Source organism: Rhinatrema bivittatum, chromosome 6, assembly GCF_901001135.1.
Source record: "Rhinatrema bivittatum chromosome 6, aRhiBiv1.1, whole genome shotgun sequence".
NCBI classification, from domain to species: Eukaryota; Metazoa; Chordata; class Amphibia; order Gymnophiona; family Rhinatrematidae; genus Rhinatrema; species Rhinatrema bivittatum.
The window spans coordinates 147,931,900-147,956,244 of NC_042620.1; the positions used below are offsets into that span (position 1 = coordinate 147,931,900).

The 24,345-nt window shown below is 48.6% G+C and overlaps 1 protein-coding gene across 2 annotated transcripts in view; it reads left to right on the forward strand.

Moving 5' to 3' along the window:
• The window catches only part of RFTN2 (raftlin family member 2), a 527,077-nt gene that overhangs the window by 148,424 nt on the left and 354,308 nt on the right, over nucleotides 1-24,345 (forward strand). The window lies entirely within an intron of this gene.

The following is a 24,345-nucleotide window of genomic DNA, read 5'->3' on the forward strand; positions in this document are numbered from 1 at the left end:
GTATATGTAAAAGTACACGCATAACCTGGTTATGCGTGTACTTTTACATGAATGGAGATGATCTAGGGAGCAGAGCTAAAGCAGAGGGTGCATAGATTTTAAAAAGTATGCACATAAATCTTATTAATTTATTTATTTATTTATTCATTTGCAGAATTTATAAATCGCCTATCAACCATTCTTAGGCAACTAAAAGTTTTTCTCCAAGGACAAGCAGGATGGTAGTCCTCACACATGGGTGACATCATCAGATGGAGCCCGGCACAGAACTTTGATCTAAAAAAATGTAGAACTTTCAAGCATGCTCTAACGAGCATGTGCAGCTGTAGTCATCACCCAGCCCCTAGGCAGAGTCCCTCAGTCTCTTTTTTTCCGAGGAGTTGTGTGGCCGCGGAAACCATGTGTCTCACAGCATTCAGCTTTGCTCTGTACCTCAGTCTTTGCAAGTGATTTTTCTAGAGCTGCAGCAGTTTTCTCCCAGGACAAGCAGGATGGTAATCCTCACATATGGGTGACATCATCAGGGTGGAACCCTATCACGGAACACTTTTGTCAACGTTTCTAGAACGTTGACTGGCACACTGAGCATGCCCAGCATGCCACTAACCCTGCATCCAGCATGGGTCCCCCTTCGGTCTCTTTTTTTCCATGCAGCAGTTGCCTCGCGGTTCTCAGGAGCTCTGTGAAAATTTCTCACAACTGTTTTCCTCATGGAACTTTCTTAAAAAATTTAAAAACTTTTTCCCCATCTCGGGGTCCCCCATCGACCGTTGTCCTCCCCTAATGCCGGTAAGATTTTACCTCGTTCTTTGCGGTTGGTTTCTGACGTGTCCAACGTCCATTGACCGTGCGCCGCGTTTATTTTTAAAAAAATGGCGACTGGTTTTCGGAAGTGGCCCGAGTATCCGAGGACTATGTCCATTATGGACCCTCATGACGTCTGCGTCTTATGCTTGGGGCCTTCCCATGACATTCAGCTGTGCACCAATTGCACTCAAATGACACCAAAAGGCTTCTGGGCCCACTTAGAAAAAAATGGAACACCTTTTCAAATCTAAGTGCTCATCCCAGTCTACACCGGCCAAGAATGCACTGAGTCGGAAGCCGTCTTCGTCATCGACTCCATCTCCATCGACATCTCAGCAACAGGCGCCAGGGATCGGCCTCCATATCATCATCCTCAGCGCCAGAGAAAGACTGGGCCAAGCACCGAGAAAAGCACCGTCATTGACACCGATGAGATTCTTCTTCTGGAGCAGGCATTGACATCGTTGGAACCACCGACCAAGAAGTCCCGGGGACAGGAGCCCCCATCCTCCTCTGGACCCAGGACACCAAGGCGTTCCCCACCTGCAATGGTGCCGGGAGCCGAGACTCCACAAATTCCTGTGGACCCTCCGGCAACACCCATGGAGCCTCCAACCCCAGCAGCTGTGCTACCAACACCAGCCTTCCGGGAGGAATTGGACCAGATGGTCCAAGAGGCAGTCCTCCAAGCGCTTCGAGGATTTCAATAGCCACCGGCACTGACTCCCATGCCAAGGCCTGACCCGGTGCCTACAATGTTGGCTCCACTACTCGAAACACCCATGGAGCCTTCAATCCCGGCAGCTGTGTTACCAACACCAGCCTTCCGGGAGGAATTGGACCAGATGGTCCAAGAGGCAGTCCTCCAAGCGCTTCGAGGATTTCAATCGCCATCGGCACCGACTCCCATGCCAAGGCCAGACCCGGTGCCTACGATGTTGGCTCCACTACTCAAAAGGCTAGACATCCTTATCGGTGCATTTCGATCGGTGCCCGCACCTTCCGGACCGGCGATGCCTCCGAGACCATAGATTCCTCCACCAGCATTGACCCCGATTCCTTTGTCGTCGGTCGCTGAAGAGCGCAATCCTTCAATGCCGGACTCAATTCTGGGACCATCGGGTATATTTCCACCCCGAAGACCATCAAAAACACCGGTACCATCGGTGCCTCCACCGGCCTCGGGGCCGCCTCCACCTATTTCGGTGCCTCCACCGATTCCATCAGTGCCACCTCCTGATCTGGCTGGATTAGGGATTTTGCCTCCATCGGAAGGTCCGCAGGGTGGAAGATACAATCCCTGGGGTGATGATTCCTCTGATTCTCCGGATTCTGAAGATATCCTATCAGAGCCTTCACCTCCAGAGGACCTATCGTTTGCCAGCTTTATAAATGAAATGTTTGAGACCATCCCTTTTAAGCTGCAAACTGAAGAGGATGCCAGGCATAGAATGCTAGAAGTTCTGCAATTCATGGATGTCCCCAAGGAAGTAATGGCAATTCTAGTCCATGAAGTTTTGCTTGACCTGTTACACCATACCTGGGAACACCCAGGTACAGTTCCACCAGTGAACAGGAAAACTGATGCTACCTACCTTGTTCAATCAGCTCCAGGATTTAAGAAGAGTCAGCTCCCTCACCACTGTGGTCGAATCCGCTCACAAAAAGGCTAAGAGGTCCTGTCCTCATTCTTCTGCCCCTCCTGGAAAAGAGCAGAAATCCTTGGACGCCTTCAGCCGCAGAGTGTTCCAGGTTTCTATGTTGATGGCACATATAGCAGCCTACCAGATATACATGACATAATACTCTAGAAACCTCTGGAAGCAAGTTCAGGATTTCTCCGAATCCCTCCCCAAGGAGTTTCAAGAGGGATTGAATACCATCCTCCAGAAAGGCCTTGATGCTGGAAAACACGAGGTCAGAGCAGCCTATGATATCTTCAAGACTGCCTCCAGAGTGTCAGCAGCAGGTATCAGTGCCAGACGCTGGGCATGGCTGACATCTTCAGACTTACGTCAAGAAGTCCAGGACAGGTTGGCAGACCTTCCATGTACAGGGGACAATTTGTTTGGAGAGAAAATTCAAGAAGCAGTTGCGCAACTCAAAGACCATCATGAGACATTGCGTCAAATAATTACTGTTCCCTCTGACTTCTCGTCCACCACCAAAAGGCCGTTTAGACGTGAACCCAGAATAACCTATAAAACCCGTAGGTATTACCCTCCTCCATCCCAGGCTCGTCCAACCAAACTTTCTCAGAGAGGTCAGCCTCGCCAGCACAGGCCTTCAAAGCTCAACCAGCTCCCCATACTGGTCCTGCATCGGGGTTTTGACTCCCTTCTAGAGAGCAGCAGTCGATCCTCACCTCCAACAAAATTTCCTGTGGGAGGCCGCCTGTGCCACTTTGCCAACATATGGCACACAATCACGACGGACCAATGGGTCCTTTCTGTGGTTGCCCACGGTTACCATCTAAACTTCCTTATGCTACCACCAGACTCTCCACCATGTCTGTCGTAGAGTCTAACCGACCATACTCCACTTCACGAGGCAGAACTCTCCATCCTCCTCCAGTCCAATGCTGTGGAACCAGTTCCCCGGCTGCAGCGAGGAAAAGGGTTCTACTCTCGATATTTTCTAATTCCAAAAAAGTCAGGCGGCATACGTCCTATTCTGGACCTCCGCACCCTAAACAAACACCTCCGCAAGGAAAAGTTCAGGATGGTCACCTTGGGCACCATGCTCCCTCTCCTGCAAAAGGGAGATTGGCTCTGCTCTCCAGATCTTCAGGAGGCTTATGCCCACATAGCCATATCCCCTCCACCGAAAATATCTCAGATTCCTAGTAGGTCAAAGGCATTTCCAGTACCGGATGCGGCCGTTCGGCCTGGCATCAGCACCTCAAGTATTTACCAAATGCCTGGCAGTAGTAGCAGCTTACCTACGACAACGCAGTATCCACGTCTATCTGTATCTAGACGATTGGCTACTCAGAGGTTCATCCAAGGAGGTAGTGCTTCAATCCCTCCATTTTACTATCAGCCTGCTACAATCCTTGGGGTTTCTCATAAACTATCACAAGTCACATCTGACTCTATCACACACCCTCTTGTTCATTGGAGCAGATCTAAAACCATTCAAGCCAAAGCGTTCCTCCCAAAGGACCGAGCATGCACATTGTCAACCTTGGCCAAAGCAGTACAGACTCGCCGAGCCACCACAGCTCGTCAGCTATTAACCTTGCTAGGTCACATGGCATCCACGGTTCACATTACACCAATGGCTCGACCAGCCATAAGAGTAACACAGTGGACTTTAAAGTCCCAATGGTCCCAATCACATAAAGATCTATCCCACATTGTCCACGTCACCAACCAACTTCAACTCTCACTAGCTTGGTGGATACAGGAGTCCAATCTTCAGAAAGGACTACCCTTTCAACCCCCATATCCTCAAATTACATTAACCACAGATGCCTCCAATCTGGGTTGGGGAGCCCATGTCAACAACCTACAAACTCAGGGAACCTGGACCACAGCGGAAGCAAAGCATCAGATAAATTTTCTGGAGCTCCGGGCTACTCGGTATGCCCTATTCACTTTTCAGGATTGCCTGTCCAACAAGATAATCCTAATACAAACAGACAACCAGGTAGTGATGTGGTACCTCAACAAGCAAAGGGGCACAGGCTCTTACCTGCTATGCCAGGAGGCGGCGCAGATCTAGGCCTGGGCTCTCTCCCATTCCATGCTACTGAGAGCCACCTACCTGGCAGGCGTGGACAATGTGATGGCAGATAATTTCAGCTGGACCTTTCATCCCCACAAATGGTCCCTAGATCCCCCTTTAGCAAACCAAATTTTCCTCCAGTGGGGCCGCCCGCACATAGACCTCTTTGGGTCAATTCACAACCGCAAAGTAGACAATTTCTACTCTCTACACCGCAGCCGCAGGACACTACCAAGGGATGTCTTCGCCCACTCATGGACAACGGATCTTCTATATGCCTACCCTCCACTTCCACTCATCAGCAAGACTCTCATGAAGTTGCGACAAGACCAGGGCACAGTGATCTCCATAGCCCCTTACTGGCCACGGCAGGTTTCGTTTCCCATCCTACGCGACCTCTCGGTCCAGCAACCAATTCGCCTGGGCACAGATCCAACTCTAATATCGTAGAACAATGGGCTGTTGCATCATCTGAATCTCCACTCCCTGTCTCTGACAGCATGGATGCTGAAAGGTTAATACTACAATCCCTTCACCTTTCTGACAATGTGTCCCAGGTCCTCGTAGCTTCACAAAAGCCTTCTGTTAGAAAATCTTATTGTTCCAAATGGAAAAGAATTTCCTTGTGGTGCATGACAAAGGAAATAGATCCCTTTTCCTGCCCCACAACAAGGTTCCTGGACTACCTCTGGTACCTCTCAGAGTCTGGCCTACAAACCTCCTCCATCCGAGTGCATGTCAGCACCATAGTCGCTTACCACAAAGGTATAGGAGATGCCTCGTTCTCAGCTCTAACCCTTGTAGGGCGCTTTATGAGAGGCTTGCTACAACTGAAGCCTCCACTGCGTCCTCCGGTTCCGGCATGGGACCTCAATGTTGTACTAGCAAGGCTCATTCGACCTCCGTTCGAGCCCCTGCACTCCTGCGAGCTACATCATCTCACTTGGAAAGTGCTCTTTCTACTTGCTTTGACATCGGCTCGCAGAGTCAGTGAGCTACAGGTGCTAGTAACATACCGACCTTATACAAAATTTCTCCACGGTCTTGTGGTACTCTGCACTCACCCTAAATTTTTGCCAAAGGTAGTTTCCGATTTCCATTTAAATCAAACCATAATACTACCCACATGTTTTCCAAAACCTCACTCACACCCAGGTGAGCGGGCCCTGCATTCCTTGGACTGTAAACATGCTCTCGCTTTTTATTTGGACCGCACTACAGCCCATAAGAAATCCACTCAACTTTTTATTTCCTTTGATAAGACCAAACTGGGAATTCCAGTGGGCAAGCAGACCCTTTCCACCTGGCTGGCGGACTGTATTACCTTCTGCTACCAACAAGCAGGTCTTCCGCTACAGGAACGCCTGAAAGCGCATTCAGTAAGAGCCATGGCAGTAGCACACCTCCATTCTGTACCTCTTGCTGACATCTGTAGAGCTGCCACATGGAGCTCTCTCCACACCTTTGCAGCTCATTATTGTCTCAACAAGGCTGGCAGGCAGGATTCCATCTTTGGCCAGTCTGTCCTACATATTTGTTTCCAGTTTAATAACCCAACTTCCTTCCTGCGACTCACTGTGAAACTCAGGCTGCCTTCATACCCAAAATCCACCCCAGTTGTTGTGCCTGTTGCATGTCTTTGGGTACATTTGGTGCATTGCTCGGGCATCCTCAGCTCGGTACTCACCCATTTGTGAGGACTACCATCCTGCTTCTCCTGTGAGAAAGCAAAGTTGCTTACCTGTAACAGGTCTTCTCACAGGACAGCAGGATGTTAGAATTCATGAAACCTGCCCTCCACCCCGCGGTGTTGGGTTCGTTTATGTTTTCTTATTTTATTTTCGCATGTACTTTTTACTATAAGACGAGACTGAAGGGGGACCCCTGCTGGATGCAGGGTTGGTGCTATGCTGGGCATGCCAAGTAGGTGCCAGTCAAAGTTCTAGAAACTTTGACAAAAGTGTTCCGTGATAGGGCTCCATCCTGATGATGTCACCCATGTGTGAGGACTAACATCCTGCTGTTCTGGGAGAACACCTGTTACAAGTAAGCAAGTCTGCTTTCTTTCCTTTACCTTTTGGTAGTTTTATTCCTTTTCCCTTTTTAATTCTTTCCTCTATCTGCCAGCCTCATGGTGGGCCTTAATCACTGTGCAGTCTGGCAATCTATTTCTTCCCTTTTTCAAAAAAAAAAAAAAATACTGCACCTGCAATTTAGTATCTTTGTCCTCTCCTTTCTCTATCTGTTTTTGTACCTTTTGTCCATGGCAGGACAGACTGAGTGTAGTCCATAGGCGATCCGTTTAGGTCGCTGAGCCTGGGGATGTGCCTGAGTTCTATCCAGGCAGGAGTTCCATGTCGTTTCACCGATCGATCGGCATCGATGGAGGTCAGATAGTGAAGAGATCGAGGACCATACCTTTCCTGTCAGGGGGAGAGCTCATCCTCCCCACACTCAAAGGAGTACTGGATTACATAGCCTCCCCTCCTGCTTGCCGGTGATGGCAGTTCAGTCTCCCTGAGAGAGAGGGTAGGCAGGAGCCTGGGCAAGCAGCTTGGTGCCGCACATTAAGTGCCATGCCCAGTAACGGTTGCCCATGCACATCTGTGACCAGCGTACCGTCGATCTGACGCATCAATGTCAGGACCACTTCAGGGACCAGGATTGCTATTGAACACCATGGTCACCCTTGACACCAAAGAGGTGCTGGGACGCTCTTGATGTTATTGAGGTGTGTGACCACCATCGATACTGTAAGGGCCTTCTGTGCCATAGGCATCGGTGGACGTGGAATCTCGATGCACCAGAATCATCGACTCCTTGGGCCTCAATGTGGCGAAGTAGCGGCACCAACCTCTAGCATGGAAACCAGGTCTGCCATCAAGCGTCTTGGTTCCCCTCGATGCCGTCAGGGTCAACCTCGATGTCGACGCCCTTGAGGCCTTGGTGCCCCGGATGCCGCAGTGCCCTCAGTGCTATTGATCCTGCAATGCCGTGGTGCCTTCGATGCCCGCGGAGTCATCAGTACCACCAACGCCCTCGATTTCATCGAGGTGCATACGTGGACACCCTTGATGCTGTTGAGATATGTATCCTTGATGCTGCGGCAGCCCTCAATGCTATCAAGGTGCGTGGCCTTGATGCCACAGCCACAGTCGAGGCCGACATGATGAGTGTCCTCAATGCCATCACAAGGCATAGCCTCAGTGCCATTGTGATGCAGAGCTGCCCCAATACCAATCGCCACTGATGCCTTTTGTTGCCACTGTCGACTATATCAAGTATCACCAATGAAGCGCTGGGATTGGCATTGAGAGCACTAGTCGTCCTCAAGGCATCATCCACCGAGGCTCTTGGAGCCCTCGAGTGCTACTGAAGTCCTCGGGTGACAGAGATTTCGGCCTTGGACGGATCGAGTGCTGAGGTTTCCATCTACTTAAGGCACCCTAGTATGCTGAGACATCCAGGCGCAATGGTTCGGTACCATCAAGGCTCCTTGGAGATGTCCCGATGGAACACTGAGGAGCACCTTGCTGTCCCATCACGGGCTATGGCTATTGGGCACCATGGATGCCAATGATCTCAGGGGCTTTGAGCCATTGGGGATCAGGGGGCATCGGAGGCCCTGCCTGGATTCATGCACTAGCAAGGCTATCGTCAGCCATAGCCACTTGTGAAAGACACCATCGTACTCGCAGCATCAACACAGTCGAACGAATACGTGAGCCAAGGGGAACAATCGATAGCACTGGCAGTCATCGGTTCCTTTGGGCATCAAAGAGCTATGTTGGGACTGCAGAGCCACTGCCTGCAGGTGACCTTTGCATCCTTGATACCTCCGCTCCATCGATGCCTTCGGGCACCAGGGGCTCTATCAGTGCTGCTGGGTGGTCGATGTCCGTGGGTGCCTGTGGCACTGGGGATGGCGCTATGTACCATCAAACTGATCTTGATGCGGTCAAGCGCCATTGATTCCTGGGTGCCACTTCATTCAGTCCCTTGATGTGACCCTTTGTTAGTGAGTGTGATAGCACTATGGGCCCTACTGTGGGCACCAGTGGCTGTAGTCGGATGCTGCAGGACATGGCTGCAGGGCTCCATGGGCACCGTTGGTCACCAAAGACTTTGCTGCTGTCGTTCCATGAGGGAAACAAAGGTGAGCCATTCCCGACATAGTTTCAAAGGCTGTGTCCAGCCTCTTGGACCATTATCAGGTACTGGAGAGGGTGACACTATAGAACGTCACCCACCGCCATGCCATACCCAGTGCACAAGTGGTACTGGGGACACTGTCATCATGCTGTTCCTGTTCACTCCACTGTGAGTTACTGTGACAGTGGAGCGCAGCATGTGATTGGGTACGGCCAGACATCTACTTTGAGCACCTCGAGCGATGGCAGGCAGCATTCTCCCTGTCTGTGCAGTTCTCAGCCAAGCCACGGTTCTGCCATCTTCACATCATGGTCTCGACCTCCTCATCAGTCCTGCACTGCAAAGTACTGGGGAGCACCGATGGGGAAGGCGTCATCACACACTCTGTGATTTGCCTTTTGACAGCATGTAGCGACCTAGTCTAGTAAGTGGAGACCACTGTATGAGTACTGGTCATCATGTTTCTATAGCAGATGGCTCTTTTTTCCAGTTGCCCTCTGCTGTTTGGGTATTTCCCTTGTATGTCTGTGTGTGTATTTCCCTTGTGGCGAGAACAACAGGTTGTGCGCCACAGCCACAGGACTGTCCTAGGACTGCATTTCTGATCAGACCCTAAGGGGAATAGACACTGGGAGGGTAGTGTCAGGAGTCCTCTGCTTCCTCAGAAGAGAAATGTCTTTCGACCCTTCTTGTGTCAAAAACCCCTTTAGTGAGAAAGCCCCTAAGGCTCTGTTCCTGGCATGTTTATCGCTGAACCGGAGCCTCGATTCTTTGATTTGGAGCTTCTCACAGGACAAGCAGGATGGTAGTCCTCACATATGGGTGACATTATCAGGATGGAGCCCAATCACGAAACACTTTTGTCAAAGTTTCTAGAACTTCACTGGCACCTATTGGGCATGCCCAGCATAGCACCAACCCTGCATCCAGCAGGGGTCCCCCTTCAGTCTTCTTTTTTTCCGTGCAGCAGTAGCCACGCGGGTTAAGGATTCCTGACAGCAATTCCTAACAGAGATTCCTGACAGCAATTTTTCCTCACAGAACTTTTTAAAAAAATATAAAATAATTATACCCCACAGGGGTCCCCTTATTGATACCTTTGCTCCGCGGTCGAATGGTAAGTTTTTTACCGGCTTGTGGTCGATTCCCGTGAGATTTTCCCTCGCAGCCTACCGGCCATCGACCGCACCGCGACTAAATTTTTGTCGAGGCCATGGCATCGGGTTCCGTCGGTGCCCCAACTGCACTCGAACAATGTGTTTGGGGTCCGACCATGATGTCCTTACTTGCACCAAATGTGCCCAAATGACACCAAAGGATCGCAAGGCTAGGCTGGGGAAGATAGAACTTCTTTCCATCAAAAACCCTGACTCCATCGATAGCTTCGACGTCGTCCGAACCAGTACTGTCAACTTCGCGCCAGCACCGGGAAACCACTGCTGCCCAACCGGCTTTGACAACTCCGCGGGTGTCGACCCCCTCTGTTCCTCCTCAGGAAAAAGACCGAGGAGAACATCAAGAAAAACATAGACACCGCCATCGGAAAGCTCAGGCCACGATACAGGCAAGCCCTTGGCATCGACGTCGTCTGAGCCACCGACAAAGAAGTCCCAAAAAGAAAAGGCCCCATCCTCTTTTGTCTCTGGGTCACCGAGGCGTTCCCCACCTGGACAGGTGCCGGGATCCGCAATTCCACCTTCACCGGTGGACCCTCCAGCTATGCCAGTGCTGCCTCCTACTCCAGAACTGGGTATCCATGCCCCAGGTTTCCATGAGGAATTGGATCAGATGATCCAAGAGGCCATCGGTAAAGCACTCCAGGGGTTCAAACCTCTATCGATGCCGGTTCCCGATCCGGCCACCGATCCGATACCTAAGGCGCTTGCACCGCTATTGGTAAGAATGGATGCATTAATCAGTGCCCTTCCACCAGTGGATCCGAGGGAACCGATGGCCCCGATTCCTTCCTCACCGATACCCTTGTCATCGGAAGAAGAAGAAACACCGATCTCCATTCCGCCCTCGGGAGTGCTGCCATCGATGTCGCCGATTCTATCGATGCCTCCCTCGATGCCATCGATACCTTCGATGCCCCCATCGATGCCTTCGATTCCGCCTCTGAGGCCATCAATGCCTAGGCCCGGGCCTTCCGAGATAACACCGTTACTCCCTTCTGATGAACATATGGGAGCTGGTGATGAGCCTTACGATCCTTGGTCCGATGATTCGTCCCAGGATACTGATGATCTTCCTTCACAGCCCTCTCCTCCTGATGAAAGGTCAAGTCCTCCAGAGGACTTGACCTTTATCCCAGGACAAGCAGGATGCAGGTCCTCACATATGGGTGACGTCACTGAAGAAGCCCTATCACGGAAAACTTTCTGTCAAAGTTTCTAGAAACTTTTGACTGGCATCCTGAGCCCACTGAGCATGCCCAGCATGCCATGATCCCTCGAGCCACAGGGGTCTCCCTTCAGTCTTCTTTTTTCTGCGCTGCCGTTAGCCTTGCGGATAAGGAGCCCTGTGTGGTGAATATTCACTACAAAAATAGTTTAAGAAATTTCGGAAAAAATTAGCCATAGGGGTCTCCCTCTTTCCATCGTTGGTGAGTGATTTATTTTTTTCCGGTCGGTTCCATTATCGTTAAACCTAGTCGGAAGTTCGTCGATGGCTGTCTGGCCTTTGTTATGGCTACTGGGTTTAAAAAGTGCCCGAATTGCTCCCGCACTATGTCCATAACGGACCCACACATCGAGTGTGTACTCTGTCTCGGCGAGAGACATGATGTGTCGACTTGCCCGAGATGCGCAGAGATGACGCCAAAAGGCAGATGAGCACGCATGGAAAAGATGGAACATCTTTTTCATCTTCAACTGATGCCATCGACTTCAACTTCGACACAATCGTCTCCGGCTGGAGCGATTAGAAAAGTCATCCTGAAAACTAGACGTTGCCCGGATGAAGCAGGTGAACGGCCTTCACCGACCCCTTCACGGTCATCGATAAAGTCTACATCTACAATCGAAAAAGGCGTCGAACATCGACAGAAGCACCGATATCGACATCGGAGGCCTCAGGATCTGGAATTGGACCCGATAACCGAAGTTCCCTCGATAATTATCGAACCAACTCCGAAGAAACCTTGGAGAGAGGAGTCTCTACGGCCTTCGAGCCTTCGACTCCTAGGCGATCCCCACCGATACTGGTGCCGGGAACCATACCTCCACAGGGACCTGTGGAGATACCGGTATCGCCTTCACTGCCTCCCCCCATAGCTGCTATGACTTCACCAGCTATGAGAGTGGAATTGGATGGTTATATCCGCCAGGCAGTTCGAGACGCGCTTCGGGACATGCCTTCGATGCCAGCACCGACAACGGTTCCACTCTCGATGCCAGTTCCATCGCCGACATCGGTTCCACCCCCCTCACCGGTGTCGATTCCGATACCGTCACCGAGTCCATCACCGGTTCCGGTTCAACCACTGAGGCCATTACCCTCACCGGCACCGATGCCTATACCAACGGATGTATCCTTCTTAGCACCAATACTAGCAAAGTTGGACACTCTCATCAGAGCCATTCCGGTGCAACCACCCGATGCTCCGACGCCAAAACCGATGGAAGAAGAGATAACAAAGGATGTACCGATGCCTGAGCCTATACCAGGTCCATCAGGAATCTCTCATCCAAGACCATCGTTTTCTCCACTGTTTCTATCGAGACCACCAGTGAAACTATCGATGCCGTCGATGCCATCTTTTCCACTTCCATCGACTCCTCCTCATCCACGTTCATCGGACACTTGGGATGATCCAGATACCGACTCTTTCTCGGAGAAAGTCCCCTCAGATCCTTCTCCTCCGGAGGAAAGAAGGAAATCCCCTCCAGAGGACCTCTCTTTCTCTACTTTCATTAAAGAGATGGCTGACACTATCCCTTTTCAGCTAGTATCCGAAGAAGATACTAGACAGAAAACGCTGGAAGTATTGCAGTTTGTGGATCCACCTAAAGAAGTCCTGGCAATACCAGTTCACGAAGTTCTTGTGGACTTGCAACACAGGCTATGGGAACATCCCTGCACCATACCACCTGTAAATAAACGGACTGATGCTACCTATCTAGTCCAGCATATTCCTGGCTTTCCGAAAACACAACTACCTCACCAATCGGTAGTAGTAGAGTTAGCTCAAAAGCGGTGTAAAAGGATTAAACCTCATTCATCAAATCCTCCTGGAAAAGATCACAGGTTTTTGGACACCATCGGCAGGAAAATGTTTCAAGGTTCCATGTTAGTGACCAGAATTGCGTCCTACCAACTCTATATGACGCAATATCAGTGTAATCTGTGGAAACAACTTCAGGAGTTATCGGAATCTCTTCCCCAGCAATTTCAAGATTCCTTTAACAACATCATTCATAAGGGCCTGGAATCTGGGAAACATGAAGATAGAGAAGCTTATGACAGCTTCGAAACTTCATCTAGGATGTCTGCCACAGGCATTAGTGCTCGCAGACGGGCCTGGCTCAAGGCCTCCGACCTGAGACCAGAGGTGCAAGAGAAGCTTGCTGATCTACCTTGTGCAGGAGATAATCTCTTTGGAGATAAGGTACGTGAAGCAGTCTCTCAACTGAAGGAACATTCGGAAACATTACGTCAACTTTTGTCAACCATTCAAGGCAGGAGCCCGCTCACACTCCGTGTGTGAGCCTGCGGAGAGGGCAGGGCAGAAAAAATCGGACCCAGCTTAAAATTAAAACAAAGGAGCTACAAGGAGAAACAAGGAAACAATCTGAGGAGGGCACTGCGTGGTGAGTGAAACCGCTCCCCCATTACCTCTCCCGGCCTATAGGAAGTCGCCTAGAGCTCTTTTAAATTTCGCAGCGTTCCCAGCGGCGTCCCTTTCCCTACTGCGACCACTGTCCCTGCGATCCATCCTCCTACTCTCCGCTGGGGCTCGCGCGGTCGGCGCAGCCCATTCAGGGCAGGAGCCCGCTCACACTCCGTGTGTGAGCCTGCAGAGAGGGCAGGGCAGAAAAAATCGGACCCAGCTTAAAATTAAAACAAAGGAGCTACAAGGAGATACAAGGAAATAATCTGAGGAGGGCACCGCGTGGTGAGTGAAACCGCGCCCCCATTACCTCTCCCGGCCTATAGGAAGTCGCCTAGAGCTCTTTTAAATTTCGCAGCGTTCCTGGCGGCGTCCCTTTCCCTACTGTGACCGCCGTCCCTGCGATCCGTCCTCCTACTCTCTGCTGGGGCTCGCGCGATTGGCGCAGCCCATTCAGGGCAGGAGTCCACTCACACTCCGTGTGTGAGCCTGCGGAGAGGGCAGGGCAGAAAAAATCGGACCCAGCTTAAAATTAAAACAAAGGAGCTACAAGAAGAAACAAGGAAACAATCTGAGGAGGGCACTGCGTGGTGAGTGAAACCGCACCCCCATTACCTCTCCCGGCCTATAGGAAGTCGCCTAGAGCTCTTTTAAATTTCGCAGCTTTCCCGGCGGCGTCGCGCGCCCAAAGGAGCGCGACCTAAGGGGCCTGCCCCTTAGTGCGCCCCTTTGTGGGCCCCAGGACTCAGATCAGAGTTCCTACTCTTTGCTTTCTACCTCTCTCTTACAATTTTATTCCCAATCTACACAGACACCCGGCACGCATCCTATCTCTCACAGTCACTCCCAGCATCCACCCAGCCACCTCCAGCATTCATCCAGACGCTCCAGCAATCATCCAGACGCTCCAACATTCATCCAGACGCTTCAGCACTCATCCAGACGCTCCAGCAATCATCCAGACGCTCAAGCATTCATCCAGACTCTTCCTACACTCTTCTAGTCTCTTCCAGCCAGAAAGGAGTCTGCAGTGACCGAGAGAAGAGCCCCCCCCACGTCAAACGGCATTTACCGCTCCTCCAATTCCCGCATTGCTACAACCATGACCACCCCCATCGACACGCTCCAGACGGCGACGGAAGACCAGAGCTGTAACTAACAACAGAGACGCCTATCAGGCACACACCTAGATACGCCCCTTGTGCTGCTATTAAGGGCAACAGCCGTTCTTCCAAGCACTTTACTACTGTCCATAATTTCTGGACTCAGGGCCAGAGCAACAAGAACACTCAGTCTCAGTACAATAGTACAAATTGAAATTTATTTGGCTTTACCAAGTGTTCCTGGGAGATGCGATATGCCCTCTATCTGTAATAACTGGCATCTCCCAGAATAACAGGAATGGCTCTCCTATATAGTCAAAAATACATCATTACGAAGTTTCTAGAATCACATGACTGCCCAAAAACTCATTTACAAAAAACACATGATGCTGTTGTCATGATAACCTAGTATGCATAGAAAATGCTTGTGAGGACACCCTTCATTCATTTGTAAAAATCATACTATTTACTTGTCTTCCCTGAAACCATCCTTCCACCATAAAAGTTCCTTTATCAACACGGCTTTGATGCACTCTGTTCTTCTGTTCTTCTCTTGATATTCTTTGTTGTGTAAACAAATCGCAAGTCTATGGCTTGAATAGGAAGCTCAGCATGAATTCGTTTTCTGGAGCCAGGACTTAATTAAAACTGTACCCTCAGGTGCATCTTCATTCACCTGGCTCCTGTCCGTTGAGATAGGCATTTGTAAGACAAAAGCTTGCATCCTGGTTTCATGCGAACCAAGTTTCCTTGTATTATGAAGTAAATGTTGCCATTGAATAGGCCTCTCTTGTTGGTGCCAGTAGGTCTATCTCAGGGACATTCTGCAAGTCATGCTCAGAAAGGCACTCAGAGTTCATTCACCTCTGACAGGCCACAGTACAGCAGAGGCGTCTGGGTATTTTTCCTTCCTAATATTGTGTATCTGATCAATCATATTCTTCACTACCCATACAGGGGAACCTACACTTCCCCTGCAACTCTCATCTCTGCTATTTAAAACTAAACACGCCATGATAAAAACTTACCCTATCCCTATCATCACACACCACTACCTTAACAGAAGTAGACTACCTACTCCTACTTACCAGCGCCCAAAGAGATCTCTGATCCCTATCATGACTTCTCCTCTAACTCAGTTCCTGGGTCTCTCCCTAATCATGCTAACACTTCTTAACGCACAATCCCTCAGCAAAAAGACCCACATTCTCAACGACTACCTGATGGATTCCCAACCCGATATCTGTGCCATCACCGAAACCTGCTTGCAAAATACTGATATTGCTCTAACAAACCAACTGCCGCTACAACTTTATGATATTTTCTCATTACCCAGACTTAAAAAAAGAGGGGGCAGATTACTGTTAGCAGCAAAAAAAGAATTAAGATTATCTCTCCAAACCTCTAAATCGGCTTCAAAATTAGAAATTGGCCTCTTCAAATCTGACCAACTGCAAATTTGCTTAATCTATGCCCTCCCGGGGCTTCTAGAATCTGACCCATCTCCTCTCATTGAAATAATAGCCAAATACATTAACACGGACTACCCCGCTATCATATTAGGAGATTTCAACACCATGTTGACTCCCCCACACCAATACCTAACTGCGAAGCCCTCCTAGCCTCCTTCAAGGCCATGGGTTTTAAGCAAATTATAAATAAACCCACGCACAAAGCTGGTCATACTTTGGACCTCATTTTCATTAATGAATCCATCTCGCCCACCGCCCCGCCCTCCTGTACACCCATTCCCTGGTCAGATCATTCGATGCTCTCCACGGAACTGTCTATAAGAAAAAAATTGACTCTCATACCCCCCAAAACAACAATCCACTTCAGAAAACCATGCTCCATGGACGACCTCAGCTCCCACCTCTCCACGGATCTATTGAACCTGGACCTCTCCGATGCTGACTCAGCCACAACCTCATGGCTCAACATCACGAACACCGTAGCAAACAAAATTTGTCCCATGACATCTAAAGAAATCAACCCAGCCCGACTCAACAAAAAACCCTGGTTCTCAACAGAACTTAAGAAACTCAAACAAAACTTGCAATGCAAGGAACATCTTTGGCGCAAAGATCCCACACCTGCCACACAGGCTACCTACAAAACAGCTCTGAATCGCTACAGGATCTCAATATTACGCACCAAGAGAGACTTTTACGCCAAGAAAATGCATAACTTTATCTTTGACCCAAAGGCACTATTTTCCTATGTCTCTGTTCTCACAAAACCCACTCCTCCAACCATCCCAGAAGATGAAGCCCAAACTAAATCCACCGAATTGGCGTTATTCTTCGAGAAGAAAATCAACAACTTACTGGCACCACTGACCACATCAATTAACCAGCCTCCTTCCGTGTTCAACCCACCCTCTTCAATCAATACACCCTTGCTTGAATCCTTTGACTTAACTTCATCCCTCGAAATCGAATCCTTACTCAAGAAAATAAAACCTTCGTCCCATCCCTCAGACCATGTACCAACTAAACTCTTACCATCCCAAACACCATTGCCAAGCACCTGGCTGATATAATCAATTGCTCCCTCTCCCAAGGAAAGGTCCCCGACTCCTTAAAACTCGCTTCACTAAAACCTCTTCTAAAGAAACCCAACCTGGATCCATCGAATCCTGCAAACTATCGACCTATTGCTAATTTACCATTTATAGCCAAACTAATGGAAAAAGTGGTCAACAGCAACTCTCCAAATACCTAGACCTCCACAACATTCTCTACCCTTCCCAGTTCGGATTCCGAAAACGCCTAAACACGGAATCCCTCTTAATCTCCCTAACAGATAACATCCTTATGGGTCTAGACAAAGGCCAATCCTTTCTACTGGCTCTACTCGACATCTCAGCAGCGTTCGACACAGTCAACCATACAATCCTCATCAACCGACTTTCGGACATCAGCATCGCTGGCACCGCCCTCAATTGGTTTAAAGCCTTCCTTAATAATAGGATCTACAAGGTCAGAATAAATAATAATGAATCACACCCCGTATCTTCCACTCACGGAGTACCTCAGGGTTCGTCTCTCTCCCCTACATTGTTTAATATTTATCTGCTACCCCTATGCCAGCTTCTTGAAAGTCTCAACCTGACACACTTCATTTATGCAGACGACGTACAGATCTTGATCCCCATCACAGATCCTCTCTCCAAAACCTTAAATTTCTGGTACAGCTGCCTTCATTCCATCAATCTTCTCCTCTCCAGTCTCAACCTTGTCCTCAACACTTCAAGAACGGAGATCCTCGTAATCTCTCCCAATGACTCCAACCCTCGAGTCAACAACCCCTTCACACCAGCATTAAACCATGTGAGAGATCTCGGAGCTATTCTAGACACCCGCATGAACTTCAAAAAGTTCATAAACAACACCACCAAAGAATGCTTCTACAAGCTACATGTCTTAAAACGGCTCAGACCCCTCCTACACCTCCATGATTACCGATCAGTCCTTCAGACCATACTGTTCTCAAAAATTGATTATTGCAACGCTTTACTCCTTGGCCTTCCTGCCTCCACAACAAAACCATTACAGATGCTCCAAAATGCTGCAGCTAGAATCCTAACTAATTCAAGGAGAAGAGACCATATAACACCTATACTCAAAAATTTACACTGGCTCCCCATCAACTTTAGAATATTATTTAAAACTCTGACCATTATCCATAAAACCATCTACCTTCAATCCACACTCCAACTGAAAATTCCACTCAACCTTCTCGCATCTACTAGACCAATCAGAATGGCAAACAAAGGATCTGTTCACGCACCCCCCACTAAAGCTTCACTTCACCCCGCCATTCAGAAACGTGCCTTGTCCACTGCCGGACCCTCTCAGTGGAACTCATTACCACCAGAGCTTCGCCAGGAACAATGCCCAGTCGCCTTCAGAAAGAAACTGAAAACCTGGCTTTTCAAACAAGCCCTCCCCGATTGACCATTCCTCAAACTACACAAATTAGGATTGGACATAATTATCCTTTCATAGATTGTACCTAAATATTATGTCATAGCTTCCAACTAAAATACCACCAACTAAAATACTCTATTCCATCTACAATTTTAAGCTCAGAATACTCTCCTGCACCCTAACCAATAATATTGCAACCTTCCCGCTAGATTCCTACCCACTATTCCCACTTCCCACCCTTAGTCTTTCCACCCCCCTCTTGTCCCTTCTACCATCCTCTAGCCTCAACCCTGGAGCCATTGCCCTGCACAGACAGCACTACCCCTTAAAACTGTTTGTTTGACCACTTACTAAGTGATTTAAAAAAATGTTTGTTTGTTTGTTAGATGTTCACCCACTAAATCGTTCGCCTTGTTACTTTTCTACTCTGCTTGTTATCCATTCTACAGTTGTCCTGAGTTCATCACCCTGTTTTATGTAACTTTATGCTTTTATGCTCCTCTATCGTTGGTTACTCCATGTTTGATGTAAACCGGTACGATAAGATATTTTATCTTGAGTATCGGTATATTAAAAGATATTAAATAAATAAATAAATAAATAAATAAACTTTCCTCTGTTCCACCTGAATCCCAACCATCCACAAGTAGACTTCCAAGGAAGGATTCAAAAAGGCCCCATTAAGAAAGGTTATTGATATATTGAATATACAAAGTTCTTTTCTGCCCTTTCTACCTCTTTGTTTTGCTTTCAAACCTGAATTATAATTCCTCATATCATGTAAATAGTTTCTCCTTTTACATTGATTGCGATATGATATTGTGTTTATTGTACTTTCCTCCTTTTCAGTTAAGTATAAGCCGGCATGATGTGCCTTACGAATGTCGGCAAAGAAAAGCGTATAAATAAAATAAAATAAATAAAATTATAGACCACGGACATACTATCCTCCTGCTGCCCGTGGAAGGTCATCAAGGCCAGCACAAAGATCGCAGACCCAACAACCAAGAGCACCTAGAGCTCAACCCCCAACACAAACAGGCCTAGCTTTGGGATTTTGAAAACTCACCAGAGAACAGAAGCCTGCCTACCAATCCGACCCCAAATTTGATCAGATCACTTTCTTCCATCACAATTGGTCGCACATCACTACAGACCAATGGGTACTCTCAATAACATCTCAAGAGTACCATCTGGACTTTCTAACTGTACCAAACGATACTCCACCCACCTCGTCTTGGACAGTGAAAAATCAATCCACACTCTTACAAAAAGAATTATCCACCCTTCTGAGAGCCAGGGCCGTGGAACCAGTTCCCCAACCTCAGCAGGGCAGAGGATTCTACTCCCGTTATTTCCTCATTCCAAAGAAAACAGGAGGCCTACGTCCCATATTGGACCTCCGGAAGCTCAACAAATACCTATGAAAGGAAAAATTCAGGATGGCATCATTGGACACCATGTTACCTCTACTTCAAAAAGGAGATTGGCTCTGTTCTCTGGATCTTCAAGACACTTATGCTCACATTCCAATATTCCCTCCTCATCGCAAGTATCTGCGATTCTTAGTGGGACATCAACATTTCCAGTACAGGGTGTACCATTCAGTCTTGCCTCACACCTCGAGTGTTCACAAAATGCCTGGCAGTGGCAGCAGCCCACTTGCACAAGGAAGGCGTACATGTTTTTCTCTATCTGGACGACTGGCTCATCAGAAGCCAAACAAAACAAGGAGCTCTGAAGCTCACGATAAATCTACTCCATTCGTTGGGATTCCTAATCAACTACCAGAAATCCCACTTCATACCATCTCACCAGTTACAATTCATCGGAGCAGAATTAAACACCATAACGTCAAAAGCTTTCCTCCCAAAAGACCGTGCACAGACACTTACCTCTTTAGCAAACTTTCTACGAGCACGGACACATGTCACAGCTCATCAATGTCTCACTCTTTTGGGTCACATGGCCTCCACAGTTCATGTCACTTCTATGGCCAGATTAGCCATGAGGGTCACTCAATGGACACTCAGAAGGCAGTGGATACAAGACATTCAACCACTGTCTTATCCAGTTCAAGTAACTCAACAACTACGGTCCTCGCTCCTATGGTGGACGAACATGGACAACTTGCTCACAGGCCTACCTTTCCAACAACCAACTCCGCAAGTATCGTTAACTACAGATGCATCCACCTTCGGGTGGGGGGCACACATTGGACATCTCCAAACATGCATGCGTTCAAGGACTGCCTTTCCCACAAGAATGTTCTGATACAAACAGACAACATAGTAGCCATGTGATACATAAACAAACAAGGAGGCACGGGCTCGTATCTCCTTTGTCAAGAAGCAGCACAAATTTGGGATTGGGCCCTAATGCACTCAGTGTTTCTCCGGGCCACTTATCTGGCAGGCATTCACAACGTAGGACTGCCTCAGTCGTCAGTTCCAACCTCACGAGTGGTCCCTGGATCCCTTAGTGGCGACCAGGATATTTCAGCGTTGGGGTCAACCAACAGTGGACTTCTTTGCATCCAAACTGAATCACAAAGTGGACAGATTCTGCTCCCTGTACAAGCAGAAAAACCAGTTAGCCAAAGACGCCTTTGCTCGCCACTGGAATTCAGGCCTTCTATACACGTATCCCCCGATACCGCTAATAACCAAGACTCTAGTGAAGCTGCAACAGGACAAGGGGTCCATGATACTCATAGCCCCGTATTGGCCTCAACAAGTATGGTTTCCCATACTCCTTGATCTTTCCATCAGGGAACCAATTCGACTGGGCACAGCACCCACTCTCATAACTCAGGATCAAGGCAGGTTGCCTCATCCCAACCTTCAATCCCTATCCCTTACAGCATGGATGTTGATCCTGCAACCTCTCAATCTTTCATCTGATGTCTCTCAAGTGCTTGTATCTTCACGCAAACCTTCCACACAAAAAACTATCATTCTAAGTGGAAAAGATTTACCATGTGGTGTACACAAGAAGGTATTGACCCTTTCTCCTGCCCCACATCATCTTTATTAGACTAACTGTGGCACCTCTCAGACTCTGGTCTCCAGACCTCGTCCGTAAGGGTACACTTAAGTGCAATCTCAGCTTACCATAATACCGTAGGGAATGCACCGATATCAGTGCAACCCCTTGTTAGTAGGTTTATGAGAGGTTTAATTCAACTTAAACCTCCACACCGACCACCAGTCACATAATGGGACCTTAATGTAGTACTAACGAGGCTCATGCGTTCTCCTTTTGAACCCATGGATTCCTATGATGTTAAATTTCTCACTTGGAAGACTATCTTCTTAATAGCCATCACATCTGCTAGAAGGGTTAGTGAGTTTCAAGCACTTGTCACATACTCGCCCTATACAAAATTCCTACATGATCGAGTGGTACTCCGTACACACCCAAACTTTCTCCCCAAGGTAATTACGGAATTCCACTTGAATCAGTCCATAGTCTTGCCTACTTTCTTCCCAAAACTGCACTCTCACCAAGGAGAGAGGGCTTTACACACATTGGACTGGAAACGTGCGCTTGCATATTACTTAGATCGCACTGCAGCCCATAGGAAATCCACCCAGCTCTTTGTTTCTTTTGATAAAAACAAACCAGGAAAAGCAGTGGGCAAACAAACTCTTTCTACTTGGCTTGCAGATTGTATAGCGTTATGCTATGAAAAAGCAGGCCTCCCTCTCCAAGGGTGAGTAAAGGCGCACTCAGTAAGAGCAATGTCAACCTCAGTAGCACACTATCGTTCAGTGCCGATAGCTGACATATGTAAAGCCGCAACATGGAGTTCTCTTCATACCTTTGCAGCTCACTACTGCCTGGACAAGGAAGGAAGACAGGATTCAGCCTATGGACAGTCTGTCTTAAAGAACTTATTTCCAGTATAGTGCTAACTCCTTCCACATCCAACCTACTGTGATTTCAGGCTGCCTCATCTTTTCCAACAGTACACCAGTAGTTGTGCCCATTGCACAAGTTGTACGCTGTTGGTCCAACTCACAGATGACTCAGCCTGTAGCTTGCTAATCACCCATATGTGAGGACCAGCACCCTGCTTGTCCTGGAATAAAGCAAAATTGCTTACCTGTAATAGGTGTTATCCCAGCACAGCAGGATGTAGTCCTCACGGGACCCACCCGCCACCCCGCAGAGTTGGGTCTGGTACGTTTTATTATTTTATTTTTGGCTAAAGCTTATTGCTACAAACGAGACTGAAGGGAGACCCCTGTGGCTCGAGGGATCATGGCATGCTGGGCATGCTCAGTGGGCTCAGGATGCCAGTCAAAAGTTTCTAGAAACTTTGACAGAGCGTTTTCCGTGATAGGGCTCCGTCAGTGACGTCACCCATATGTGAGGACTACATCCTGCTGTCCTGGGATAACACCTATTACAAGGTAAGCAATTTTGCTTTATCAACTTTGTAAAGGAAATGTCTTAAACGGTTCCATTCCAGCTTCAGACTGAAGAGGACTCTATGCACCTGATGCTGGAGCTTCTCCAGTTTCCCGATGCTCCAAATGAAATCATGTCTATTCCAAATCATGAAACCCTTCTGGACCTTTTAAAGAGAAATTGGGAGCACCCTGGCTCTGTGGCACCTGTCAACCGTAAGGCAGATGCCACCTACTTAGTTCAGTCAGTCCCTGGCTTCCAGAGAACTAATTAGATCATCACTCAGTGGTTGTGGAGTCAGCCCAGAAGAGGGCACGACGCTCCAAACCTCATTCTTCCATTCCTCCAGGAAAGGAACAAAAATTCCTGGATGCATTTGGAAGACGTGTATTCCATGGCTCAATGCTGATCTCTCGCATTGCTTCCTATCAATTGTACATGTCCCAATACAACAGGGCCCTGTTCACGAAGATTCAGTAATTTGCTGAAGCCTTACCTCTGCAATTCCAGGACCAGCTTCATGCCCTAGCACAAAAAGGCCTAGATGCTGGCAGACATGAAGTACGGTCTGCATATGACATCTTCGACATTGCCTCCAGAGTTTCTGGGGCAGGAATTAGTGCGAGGAGATGGGCCTGGCTAAAGACTTCAGACCTCAGACCAGAAGTACAGGACAGGTTAGCTGACTTGCCCTGTGCTGGGGATAATCTTTTTGGAGAAACGATTCAAGAAGCAGTGGCGCAGCTCAAGGACCACCAAAAGACTCTGCGCCAGCTCTCCTTACTGCCTTCTGATCTCTCTTCCTCTTCCAAAAGATCCTTTAGGAGAGACTCCAAGAGACAAGTCTACCAGCAAAGGAGATATTATCCCCCGGCATCCAGGGGTCGGCCTTCTATACCTTACCAAAAAGGCCAACCCAGGCAACTTTGAGTACAGAAGTCACAGCCAGCCCCCCAGCCCCCACAGCCAGCCCCCCAGCGTCTGGCTTTTGACTCCTTCCACGAGAGCAGTACCCAGCCTCCACTTCTGGCTATTCCCTTCGGAGGCCGGTTGTGCCACTTCTCCAATCCTTGGCATACAGTCACCACAGATCAGTGGGAACTCGCTGTAGTAACTCAAGGTTACCACCTCAACTATCTCTCTGTTCCACCGGATTCCCCACCTCGGCTGACGTGGGGAACATCCCACCATTCATCACTCCTGGAGCAGGAGGTCTCCCTCCTCCTCCAGTCCCGAGCAATAGAGCCAGTGCCTTTCTCCCAACAGGGGCAGGGGTTCTATTCCCGATATTTCCTAATACCAAAAAAGTCAGGTGGTGTTCGCCCAATACTGGATCTTCGCACCTTAAACAAATACCTACAAAGAGAAAAGCTCA